Genomic DNA, 13,048 nt, shown 5'->3' with positions numbered 1-13,048 from the left:
TTTGACATTTTTAAAAACAATTTTTTTTAATTGGCCGGATTTTCGTAGCTGAAGCGCATCTCGCTCGTTATTTCCTCTCGCGCCCGATCTAGCTGGCGGCTACGCGTCAAGTTAAACACTTTGACACTAGGGCAGCGCCACTTAAAAGTTTCACGTTCTAAATTTGAAACTTTAAATTTTAAAAAAAATTTATAGCGTTTAGTTGAACATTTACCAACAGCCAGTCGCGTTTTAAAAGTGCGAAGTATTTTATCACTTGTAGGATGTAAAGTTACTAACTACTTTGATCGTGTGAAGTGAAAATTGAAATTTTTACGTAGAAAATATAATATAAATTTCACAGTTGTCTTATTATGATGCTATTTGAATTAAACTTTTAAATAAAATTCTAATTGTACAATGTTTGTCTGAATAACATACAGCACATATCGCATCTGACTCTGTCTATCTCTATAAATCCTTTTTCTTAAGGTGCCTTCTCTCACACACACACGGTTACTAATCTATTTTAACTAATAGATGTTTGTTATAATTCCCCTTTTTAAATATTGTATACATTTATTGACAGTCTATTTTTTTTACTATAATTTAATCAGTTTAATTAGTATAAAGATAAATAAACCTTTAAAATTAGGATTTAAAGTTACTAAGCTAATAAGTCAATAAATTAAAAAAATTTAACTGTTATTTACAAATGTCTAAAAAAAACAATTACGCGTCTGTTGTATTGATAAGAAAGCTGAATGAATGACTCTTGAAAATACAATATACTTTACTTATTGCTTTCAAACATTTATTAAATCACTAGGTGTATCGGATGCATGGATATAATTAAAAAAGTTTTGATACCTTAAATATAAACAGATTAAAAAAAATAATTTTACAAAAATCCTCTCGGGGATGTAGGTAATATTTTTTAAAAAAATCACTGCTATTGGATGTATGGTTTTTGAAAATTGGGTACTAAAGTAAATAGTAAGCATTAAGAATAAAATTGTACGAAATGTACACTTTTACTTATCACTGGATGCATGAATATATTCGTTCCGCCTTTCCGTCAACGAATAACGGATTTTCAAATGTACACAGAATTGCATTGGTACAGGAATGGTAACCCAGGGATAAGGACTAAAACACAATCATAGATCACGGTTTCGATTCTCGGAATATCATCACAATCATATATAATTCACACTTAGTGCATTAATTATGTAGGATTGTCACTGCTCACAAACAAGTTTCCAGAGAATAGACAGCAGCGTCCTCTGCGTACCATAAAACCACACTGCTACCGCCAACTTACCTGCCAAGCATGGCAATTATGGTATTATATATGCCCCCATAGATAACTATGGGATAGGCCTATACCTTGCAGTGAGTCTCTATGGGACGACACAGTATAATCAAGTTCTATTTTATATATATTTATATATATATATACATATATATATATATATATATATATATATATGTGTGTGTGTGTGTGTAGTATAAGTACTTTGTATTATGAGTAAAGTATATAACACAATACGCACATACGTTTCCAATATCTATGACTTGACCGCCCGCTGTATTTTTTCTTATTAAACAAGTCCATTCAATGATTGGCAGAAATAATAGAGTCCCATATCTGTCAAATTTAAAAACACTACGCGTCGTACGGTATTTATTTTTTATAAAATTTATTGATATAGATAAATAATTGCTTTATATAAAGATTTGCTAACTCTTTGAAGTGGAATAATAAGCTCGTAATAAGTATCATGGCGATCGTTAGAGTAGGTCTATGTCTTGTAATGGGAGTATATCAATTAAAATGATAATGATGATAGAAGGTATTAGTATTAAAAATAGTGATAAAATAAGTGTGTATGTTCACTTACTACCATCTAATAATTATTATCCAGGTTTCATGATCTATTTAAAGAAAGTATTTACTTTTAATCCATTCCAGTATTCGCATCACGCGCTCGCGAAGGGATTACACGCCAGCTCTCTGTGACGAGGACTTCTGAATATTGGAGAATGAATGCGCTGAATAAGAAACAAGTCACGCGAGCGTATGAGAGGAAAATCGTGTCGTCGACTGACAAAGTCATTAATCTCTACTCGGATCGCCGAATCCATAGACAAACTCTCCGGAGATGGTTCTGAATTATTTAGCTTTGTTAGATCTTTTTCATATTAGTTAATCCAACTATTTTTACACGGATGATACGTTCCTTAAAACATATATACCACATAAATAATTTAAAAAATCATATATAAAAACAAAAACCTTCCAAATACATGAGACCATATTACATGAGATTTTGGTATCATTAGTGGCGATACACGAATTCAAAGCCTTTTTGGAATATGAATTCAAACGCATAGAAATTATTATAAACAATGTATTGTGTCCATAGTACAGTAGTTTCAGCCTATACACCAAGACATAGATTGTCCCCAACGATATCTATGGGGAATAATACCATAATCGCCAAACTTGGCAGGCGTTGGCGATCGCAGTGTGATATTACGGTACGCAAAGGACGCTGCTGCCCATCCTTTGGTTTTTAATTGTAAGCAGTGGCAATCCTATATAATTTAATGGAATCAGGAGTTACCTTGCGGAAGTCCATTCTAAGTAAGAAAAGGATCAATATTTAGCCACTTTCGCACGTGCAGTGGTAGTCGTGCAACAAAGTGCACCGCCCGCCAGCCCGCTGATAAATGCGTATGCGGCAAACAATGCTTATCACATAACCGCCACCGCCAAATTACTCAACACGTGTTTCACCCCTCCACGGGGCATCTTCAGGAGTTATGTTACACCGATTAGTGCCAAACACTCTGTGTCAATCCTATAACGCACATTGTGTGAATTATATTAGATTGTTTTCCAGAAATCTAACCAGGGACCCACGATCGCAAGTCTTATTTAAATTTGGTAAATTTTAAACAAATGGCAGGCATGAAGTCGACGTAAAGCAGTTAGAAGACGGTGAACGAAGGCATATTCCAAGGGGTCTTATCGGAAATGTATGTAGTTAGCCTATGCCAGGCAGCGGACATTTTACGACTAAAATGAAACTTTTAAAACCCATTGCGTTATAATACAGAGGCATTATAATCCTTCTTTGCATGATAATGGAAATCCCCATCATAACATTTAATGCGGTTAAAAGGATACGCAAAACCAGTGTAATTAGCAGTGACGTAAGTTTTTTTCGACAACTAAGACGTTATAAAAAGTTTTCAGCAACAACAAATGTAAATTACAGTGGTTTTGTGTATCCTTTTACCTGCATTAAATGTTATGATCTAATATCCATCATCGTGCAAAGAAGGGTTAAACATTACGCATACGATTTACTAATCTCATGAACTCTGGAGAAATATAAAATTGGTTTGTTTCTATTGCAATCTTTTTGTACGTATCTATTCTTCTTATTTTTACTACTATGACTTGCTTACATAGTCAATGTATACGTAATATTTATTATATTAATTGCTAAATTAACAATAAATATATTAATGAAGTTTGTATTTGTATTTTGATAACCTTTTAGTTTAATTCACGAGTTCGTCGACCTCGAGACACGACATAAACAAAAGCAACGTTGGCTAAGATGAACGTGAAGTCGGTTCACTACACGCACGCGATCCAAGCAAATATTTGTACATTCTGATGTCTATTGAGAGGAACCCACTCTATTGTTTATAGCCGACTGCCTGCCAAATATTACAACTTGTTTGTTTGGATTAAAGCCAACGTATTTCCATATTATGGGATCTAGTAGCGCAAGATGTTTACAATTTCAGTCAATTTGTTACGATGCTGTATATGCTGGTTCCTAAACAAACAAACACGACATTCAGAAATTAAATCATCTTTCTTTTTGTTTTAGTTTTTCAGGCGATGGACTGCCACTGCCATCCAGCAACTTTCTGCGACCTTAGCTACATCGTTGGTCTACCTAGTAGTGGGTCTACCCTGGATGCGTCTACCGGCACGTGGTCACCACTCGAGGATCTTTTGGCCCCAACGTCCATCAGCTGCACGTGCGACGTGCCACGCCCACTGCTACTTCAGATGAGCAATTCTTCGAGCTGCGTCAGTGATCTTATTTTTATTATAGTACAGATAGTCTTACTACATATCTATCAATGTACGTAACAAATATATAAATGGTTGCATAGCTTGTAGCGAAATAATCACTGTTGTCAAAATGCCTTCGCTTATCTGTCAATCCATCGGTGTACGCGTGCGCAAAATGTAAGGAAGCGCGGCGTATGATTTGTAGGTGGTTGTCAAAACCGCTTCTCACGCCGTAAAATATTATGAAAGATAATAATGGCGACGAGAATTTGTATTAAATCTTTAGTGCTGTGATGAAATATTAAATTAAAGATATCTTATATCAACTTTAATACCTACAAATGAGTAGTGAAATTTTTATGTAAAAATGATTTATTTTGTATGACAAATAATTTATTACGGCGTTGGTGTATCTGAAGTTGCAGGTGGATGACCTTTAAAATAAACTGTGGCTATCTTTCATCCAAGCGTTTTTAATTTTCGTGCTCCAACTCGTTAGGTGTTGTCTCTAACACTGCCTACCTAACCTGTTAAACTCCACCCACAAGCTTACCAAATACTACATATGAACATATATTCGCTTTTATATTTGCTGTTGGCATGGAACAGTACTAATACAGCGGTAGAGTACTGAGATATGAAATCGTAGGTCATATACATCACAGTTTGCGCATTAATTATCTAGGATTGCCACTGCTCACAAACAAGATTCCAGAGGATGAACAGCAGCGTCCTCTGCCTACCATAATACCACACTGCAATCACGACGTCACCGAAAGACGGTGGATTCAGGTCACGTTTAATCTGTCCTATTTGAAATCTATGGAATAGGCTTATATCTAACAGTGAATATCCTACGGTTAAAATTAAAAAGCACAAAATATCTTAACTCAAGTACGCTACCTACGTAATTTATATGTACTTTTGAATCGTCGATTATTTTAACATTATAAGTAGAAAGCTACCACCGGCTCAGAACGTTGATCTGCTGAGAAGAGCGGCCCAGAAACTCAACAGCTGCTTTTTAAAACAACCATTTTTTTTCAACCATGTTAATAAATGAATAAACGAAGTCTCACACATTTCGATCAACTGAAAACTATTGTCTGCTATAATATTTATTTAATAATAAACTTTTAATTTTACATTTAAAACTTAGAAAAGAAAGGTTTATGATATCTTGTTGAACTTTATTATATATGCATACTCGTGCCTACATTATCGTCATATGATGGTGACACGACGATATATTTGAATTCTTATATGATGGTGACTGTACTATTTCATTTAATTCTCTCGATTAAGTTTCGTATGTCACAAACTTGGCACTCTCATGAAAGTTATTTGGAGCAAAACAAAAGTGTACTTGGATGCCTTGGCTGTCGCCATATTTCTATTCTGTAATTAACAATTTACATGATAATAAATGAGATATTTCAATTGTATATATTCGTGGGTAAATAATAAAATCATTATTATACAGGACGATTGAAAATATTTGCTACCCTATTTGTTGAGAAATAAGCTAAACATTCAAAATATTACAATCCGAATTTTGAATGATTTTTCTTACTGTTTTATCTTCGTCACATTATATATTATTTCTGAAAGCGCTGGATTTTCAAATGTCAGATTGGAAAGAGTATACCATACATTAATGAACAGGAAAATAGTTATACATTCACCACTTTAAAACTTTTACTTCTATAACTAATCACCATGTATATTAAAAAATAGTACTACAATATTGAATATATTTATACGAGTAATGATTTTCATTTGGACCTCCTAGATAGATATCTATTCCATTTACATCTGTTGTCAAAAAGTATAATGCAAGAAATACGTTCTTATTTAGTCTTAAATAGTAAAATCATTGGGTTAATGAAACCCAGCGGTGAAGAACTGAGTCTTGCGATATAATGACGCGGGTTCGATTGTTGAGATACGATCTTATGTCATTTACATTTTATGAATTAATTATATAACACTGCCACTGCTCATAAACGAGTTTCCAGAGTGAGCAGAAGCATCGTCTGCACACTATAATACAACACAACGATCGCCAAACCGCCTGCCAAGTGTGGCGATTATGTGGGAATCCCATAGACATATTTAGGGGGAGGCCTAAACCTTGCAGTAGGCGTTATAGACTTAAACGGCGACAACGAATATATCTTCATCGATACTTGAAAAAAAAAAATTTTATATAGAACATATTGTAATCTATAGAATTTTTCAAGTGATAATACGGCTTAGGAATCATAGAATAGGAAGAGGTTGTATTTACTCTGATGTGCTTAAAGTTGTCGGAGTACTTTGGACTCACCTTGTATGTGGTCTCTATATGACTTTAAAGCCTCAACAGGTATGTTTTGCACATTTTATGACCTTCCACTTCTCAATTCGTTGGCTTGTGTAAATATATAATTGAGTGTAAAAAGTACAAACTATTTAACCTTTTCCACTCCAATGTCGAGTGTCACTCGACACTGATTTTGTTCCACAAGTTCCACTGTCCAGTGATACTCGACATGTTGTAATACTTCTTTTTAAGGAAAATTTTAAAACAGGGAAGATATTTGTTACTAAAATGTTTGAATCACGAATGAATGAAACATATTCTAGAATCGCAAGATACTATAATTCAATTAAATTTAATCGATGCTACATAACAGCCTTGGAGTGAAAAGGGTTAAGACAGGGTAAATAAAAAAAATTCGACTAACTTAAAACGAGTGAGTTGGCTACTGGTGGCTTAACTAGAGTGGGTCATGACATCTGGTTCCAAATAACGTCCCAAGACGACTGCGGGTTCTTTGTTAGTCTATGTTCCAAATATTGTAACACAACCTCCCTTGAGATTATCCGCAAGGTAATGGTCGTCGTCGACCTAGTACAGATCGATGAGTGTCACATATCTTTTTTTATTGGGACCTATTTCACAGACATTAGCGTTGGTGCCTCTGTTTTTAAACGGTTTTATTCAGTTCGACCCGTACGGAATTTATTTGGATCAAAATTAGAAATTGAATTTAAGCACCTTCTCGTTGTCAGATTGATCTGAAATTTGGTACACACATTTAATTTAGATGACAATACAATATAATAAAATCAATAACATTATAAATCTAAGATGGCCGCCGATACAAAATGGCGGATTACGTATTTTTCCTTAACCCCCTCAATATGGGTATCAAATGAAAGGGCTACACTAGCAAAACACGATGATTATGTCAAAATTTAAAATTCAAGATGGACGCCGTTCCAATATGGCGGACTAGGTACATATTTTTCCACAACCACCACAATTTGGGTATCAAAAAACCGTTTAACTTAAAAGTTTTTTAAATGTATTTATTACGATTACTTTTAATATTTCCGATTTTTTTCGCTTACACTTTTGTATGTTACAGTGTTAACTAAGTCTCTTTAAATAACTACTAACTTAAATCGTAAACTATATAAAACTAAGTTGAAGTCAATTAATTGTTATGACTTTTTTTAAAAAATCATTGATGTCTTGTTTGTTTTTAACGACATTATAACAATGTCCAGTTTATAAAATTACGATTCCTAGTGTCGAACAGAAAATATGTTAAGGTGTTTTGTTTTGTGGAAGTGATATCGTCAGAAATGCAGTGTGAATTTTCTGACAGTTAATTTGAGTAAATAAATGACCAGGACGATAATGTAAATAGCCAACTGTCAGAAAAATAGTAGTAGAAAAGTTTTTAGTGAAAAGTCGGTTTAAAGAGAATACTGTAATACCCCGCTTTACGCGAGGGATACGTTCCAAAAAAATCGCGTTAACTGAAATTCGCGTATAACGAGGTTTATGATTAAACATAGTCAAAAATTATTACAAAAAAATACAAATCATTTTAATCAATCACTTTAATTCTAGGAACACTTTATGCAATACATACTCTTATTTTTTACGGATAAATACATCTATTGTCTTTTGGGTAACGTTTTGTTTACGTTCTTGTAAAATACGTTCATAACACCCAACACTGTTTTTAATTGTTTGACAGATGGTCAAGACACCATAGAGAAGTTGATGACTACATTATATTTATATGCACTCTTTCGCGTAATTCGAGGCATTTGAGCGCGAAATTTGCAATTCGCGTTATAGTGAAACCGCGTATAACGGGGTCGCGTAAAGCGGGGTATTACTGTATATTTACATCATCATTTCATCTGTAGATTTTCCGCTGCTAGACAAAGGACTCTCATGTAGTTATCCTATAAGAGCAGTAGTAAGCCTGATGGCCTTAACAAAGTCACGTGTCTGCCTAAACAGTGGCCTCAAGTATTTTTACTCACTCAAGGTAAACATTTCAATCTATTTACCTTACATTCGTTAGAAAAAAAATCGTACTGAAGGGTAATGAGCCAAAAATAATTACTCGCTATATTTCGAATGATGGTGAATCAGACGGACGAGGAGAGCGTGTGGTTTTGACCTGCACGAGACTCGAATCTGTAATAAGCAGGACCTCGGCACTCGGACGCGGACAGCACTATGTCACCAGTACATGTTGCACATATTTTACACCAGTTAATTGGAGGATAATGTTTGGTTAAATTGGTACATAAGAAACAGCTCATTTATGCTATTATTTATTATATAGGACACAAGAGAATACAGGCAAATCACAATATCATTTTTTTTACAATAAGTAAACCATGAATTCGAAATTCAAATTCAAAGTTTCTTTATTCAAGTAGACATTTACATGCGCTTTTCAATGGTTGATTATTCTAACATTATACTCGTAAGCAGTAAGGTACCACCGGCTTCGGAGATCGAACTAGAAATTTAACAGTTGCTCTTTTAAATAAAATCTAAAAAAAATTCATGAGTACATTATAACATCAAGTAAATGAGTCAAAAACTAATCTCCACACATTGCGATCAACTAAAGTCTTAAATGCTATAATAAAATTAATTTTAATAATATACTTTTAATTTTAGATTTAAAACTAAGAAAACATATGTCTAAGATATCTTGTGAAATTCAAGGATTTGTTAACTTTTGGAAGGGAAAATTTAGTCGTTACGAGTTTATTTTTTTATTATCATGTGTCTGTCACTATTTTTCAAATAATATGTTATTAAAATGCATGTCTTTTGTATACACAGCAAGATAGAACAAACAGAACATAATATATTTGTAAATATGTTTTATAATGATAATAAGTTATAACATAATTTCTAATATAATATTAACTCATATCATAATTAATTATTACATAATCATGTAGTAAATCTTTAGACACAAATCGTTTTAGTGTCAACTTGTTGTAGAAAGCACTTTTGTATCGAAATAATCCCTGGAAAAGAATGAGCGAACGAGATGGTAAAATTTTGCGTATATGTGAGAATAAGACAGGTAACTTCACCTACTTATGCAAACAGATACCGATATGTTAATTTACCTTTTAACACCATTTCCATAAATTCTTAAAAAATCCTTAATCTTTTTCTAGTTGTCGATCTGTTTATATATTTAAAATGATAAATGCAAATACTATTTCAATTTCTTTAATTATTAATATCTAGGGTTATTTACAATGTATTAAAACTGGTTATTATATGAATAACCAATCATCATTTCAGTCGCATGATGTCAACAGCTGCGCTGAGTATCTTCCATTGATTACCAATGGGATCGGATGGTAGCTGAATACATCTCACATCTTTTCAAAGATTTAATCTCGTCTCTTTATTTAGTGAGTGGACGTCATACTCTCCTCTTGACAGTTTATGGTCTCCACTCCAAAAAAATAAGGTAAATTAAACTATACATAATTATTTTTAATAAAACTAAACTAAACGTAAACTAAAAAAAATGTTTGGTACTCCGTTTATAATTCCGGCATTGCTTACTCCCACGTAAAATATTGCAGTACGATTAGATAAAACAAGTAAATATTGCTTAGTATCCTAACTAAACCTTTCTATACTTTTTTTTTTTAATTATTATATGTCGCTATACAAATAAGCTAGAGGCAGAGATACTAGTACCTAATTTATAGATAATTTTTCCTTACTTCATTTCCTAGTTGCTATATCAAATTAGCTTAACTCTAGCTCTTGTCTTCGTTTTAAATAAATCTTTATTTAATGTCATAATTATTCATATATGTAATATAATAACCATTAATCTAATAGAGCACCTACCCACTAGCGAATATTATCTGTGGAAAATATGTTCGCCATGTGGACAGTGTTAACCGTGCGGAAATATCATAATATATAAAATATTTTTATCAAAATATTTTACTAGCAACATTTTTCGAATGAATTTTTTGAAGAATTTGGATAAAGCCATAATATAAATATTAAATTTATTAAACCTAAACTAAGGTTATAACACAATTAAAGACTAATAAACATAAAATATAATTAAATACTTTATAGAATCGTTTCTGTAATAAGTTATTCGTGAGACCTTCTTATATAATAAATGTTATAAGAATAATCCTCGTTTTATCTGTTATAAAAATTAAAACAATCTAATTTAATGTTTTTTTTATTACTGATGCAATCTTATAAAACAAAAATCCAACCAGAAACCAGTAAGATTGTCCTTTATTTCAAAGCAAAGGCCGCTTATTGTAAATAAAACACTAGCGATACAAATTAGAATTAATAAGTGAAGAAGTAGAATTTGGTTTCTTTTTTCTGTCTTACATCACGCCTTCTACGTCGCACCAGCTACTTGCCGTATAACGTCTACCTTTAAACACTCTCTATTTATTTCTTCTGTTTTATCTTGAATACTGGAGGCTGTGGCGACCTTTAGTATAAAAAAAATCGCACCTACCTTACGCGAGCGTTCATTGTTAACTTTTCTCGGGCGACAAAGACACGCTTCTTTTTAACAACTTATTTGTAACCTATCGAACTATTAAGCAATAAGTTACTGACATTAACTATAAAACCATTCGATAACATCCTTCATCAATTTTACTCCGCATTGTGAACCTTCTACACTTCTATTATAGTTATTTAATTAGTTATATTACATTACATAGTTTATTTTTCTAAGATTATTTGTTTTATACCGTTAACGTTTAAGCTAAATTTTCTGCATTACCGGAAAAGCCATCGTTATATTGACTGGTTATAGGTGTAAAATGTTTAAAGGGGTGAATGTATAGCTCATTTGTCTATAATCTTTAAAACTTGTGCACTTACTTCTAAACACCCTGTATAGAGTAAGCACTACGAAAATGTCATATAATTTTTTTCCCACTGAAACGTTAAGCTAATGATCTAGCAGTAAAAACTATGCAGGTAAAGGCAGTAAACAATAATAAACTGACATTTAATAATTCGAATTTTAAAAATGTTATTTCTTACTAAGTCATCATTATATTATTAATATCTAAAAAGCATTTATATTTGGATACGTTGTACCAAACATTAATTAACATCAAATGAGATATATATTCACCTCTTAAAAGTTTTCACACCAATACTCAAGCAGCCTGTATATCTAAATATTACTTTTTTACAAATTTTCACAAAATGGTCTATTTATAATTAATAATAGAAACCTTATTCAAAAGTTAATTTTTTGATTATAAGATTTCCTTTCTATTACGATGTTTACGATCTACTTCTAGAAGGTATATCTCATTGATTATATGGACATGCTTTTGTATTTAAAAAATACAAAAGCATGTCCATATTTTGAAGTCTAATTTAAGTCTATTTTCTAATCGTATCAGAGCAGAATTCAAAAAATTGGAATGAAAACGTTATAAAAGTATCGTGACCCTCAGCAGTGATAAGAAAAGATTGGATGGACTTTTAAAATTGTAAAATATCGTCAAACCTATCATTGTCATCGTCCATCTGGATCGCCTGAAATAGAAAAAATAATATTATAACATTTTTAACCAGAATAAACAAGACTAAGAGAATTTAAAATTAACGGTACAAAAAGAATTAGGAAGGAGCCCACTATTTATACTTCATATTGACCCAATCCAGTAATACTGCTTTAGATACAACGGCCTGGGCCGAGGAACAGTTACTATTTATTCAAAGGTCCATCACAATGCATGGAATGTGTATGTGTAGTTTGTATGGAGTATTTGTGTGCTGTGTGTTTGAGATATGATATCCGTTATGTATAGTATAAAATATAAAGTAACATATCATATGGTATAAAATAGATAACTAATAGGTAGGGTATAAAATATATTGTTTTATTTACTTTTTACTTTCGATTCTTTTTTCTCCTTTTTGCCTAAAAGATATTTCTTAAGTTTTTTGGTTATGAGTAACGAGTGGTATTGAAAGGATCCAATGAAGGAAATTTGGTGTTAAAAAATATCTGAAATACGAAAGAGAAAAGACATTTCTAAATATTTCGTTTTGGCTGAAGGAACAACACAAATTTACTTTTTTAATCATCGCACAGGAACAACTCATCTGTTTACTGTCACCTAACCTCTAGTGTGTTTATTTTATGGTTATGACAAGGGTCCGCAAATATCAAATTGTGCAATTATTCCTTGTTATTGAGAAACCTGATAAATTTTATTTGAATCTATTTCCGAGGAATCCCACGAACTAAGTTACGTAAACGAGCTTTACGCTAAGTACCAACCGCAATTTGTCTTAAACGCGCGAAATCTTTAAAAGCCAATAAGGCAACGGTGTAGACAAATATGGAGATATATTATAATTAAAAGCCACCGTGAAAAACTGGCTGTGTGAAAGTTTGAACTCCTGAAAAACTCTAATTCGCTTCTAATAAACTGAATCGGATTTTTCAATAAATTTGCACGACTATTGATGAAACTTAAAACGCATATAAAAAGTAAATTTTACGGACATATTATTCAATAAACGAATATTTAAAAAGGAAGAATCCTTAGCAATGATAGAATTTTCATATAGGCTATATAGCCTAAATGAAAATTTAATAATCAAAC

General features: G+C 32.3%; 1 protein-coding gene across 1 annotated transcript in view; it reads right to left on the bottom strand.

Annotated features, from left to right (window-relative positions):
- The window catches only part of LOC137924859 (transcription factor SPT20 homolog), a 42,763-nt gene that overhangs the window by 28,217 nt on the left and 1,498 nt on the right, over positions 1 to 13,048 (bottom strand). The window lies entirely within an intron of this gene.

This window comes from Battus philenor, unplaced genomic scaffold (assembly GCF_028537555.1).
Source record: "Battus philenor isolate CCGP_79_NKW_IND1 unplaced genomic scaffold, ilBatPhil1.0.hap1 SCAF_25, whole genome shotgun sequence".
Lineage (NCBI taxonomy): Eukaryota > Metazoa > Arthropoda > Insecta > Lepidoptera > Papilionidae > Battus > Battus philenor.
The sequence above is the reverse complement of the archived record's forward strand: the minus strand, read 5'-3'. Positions and strand labels throughout refer to the sequence as shown.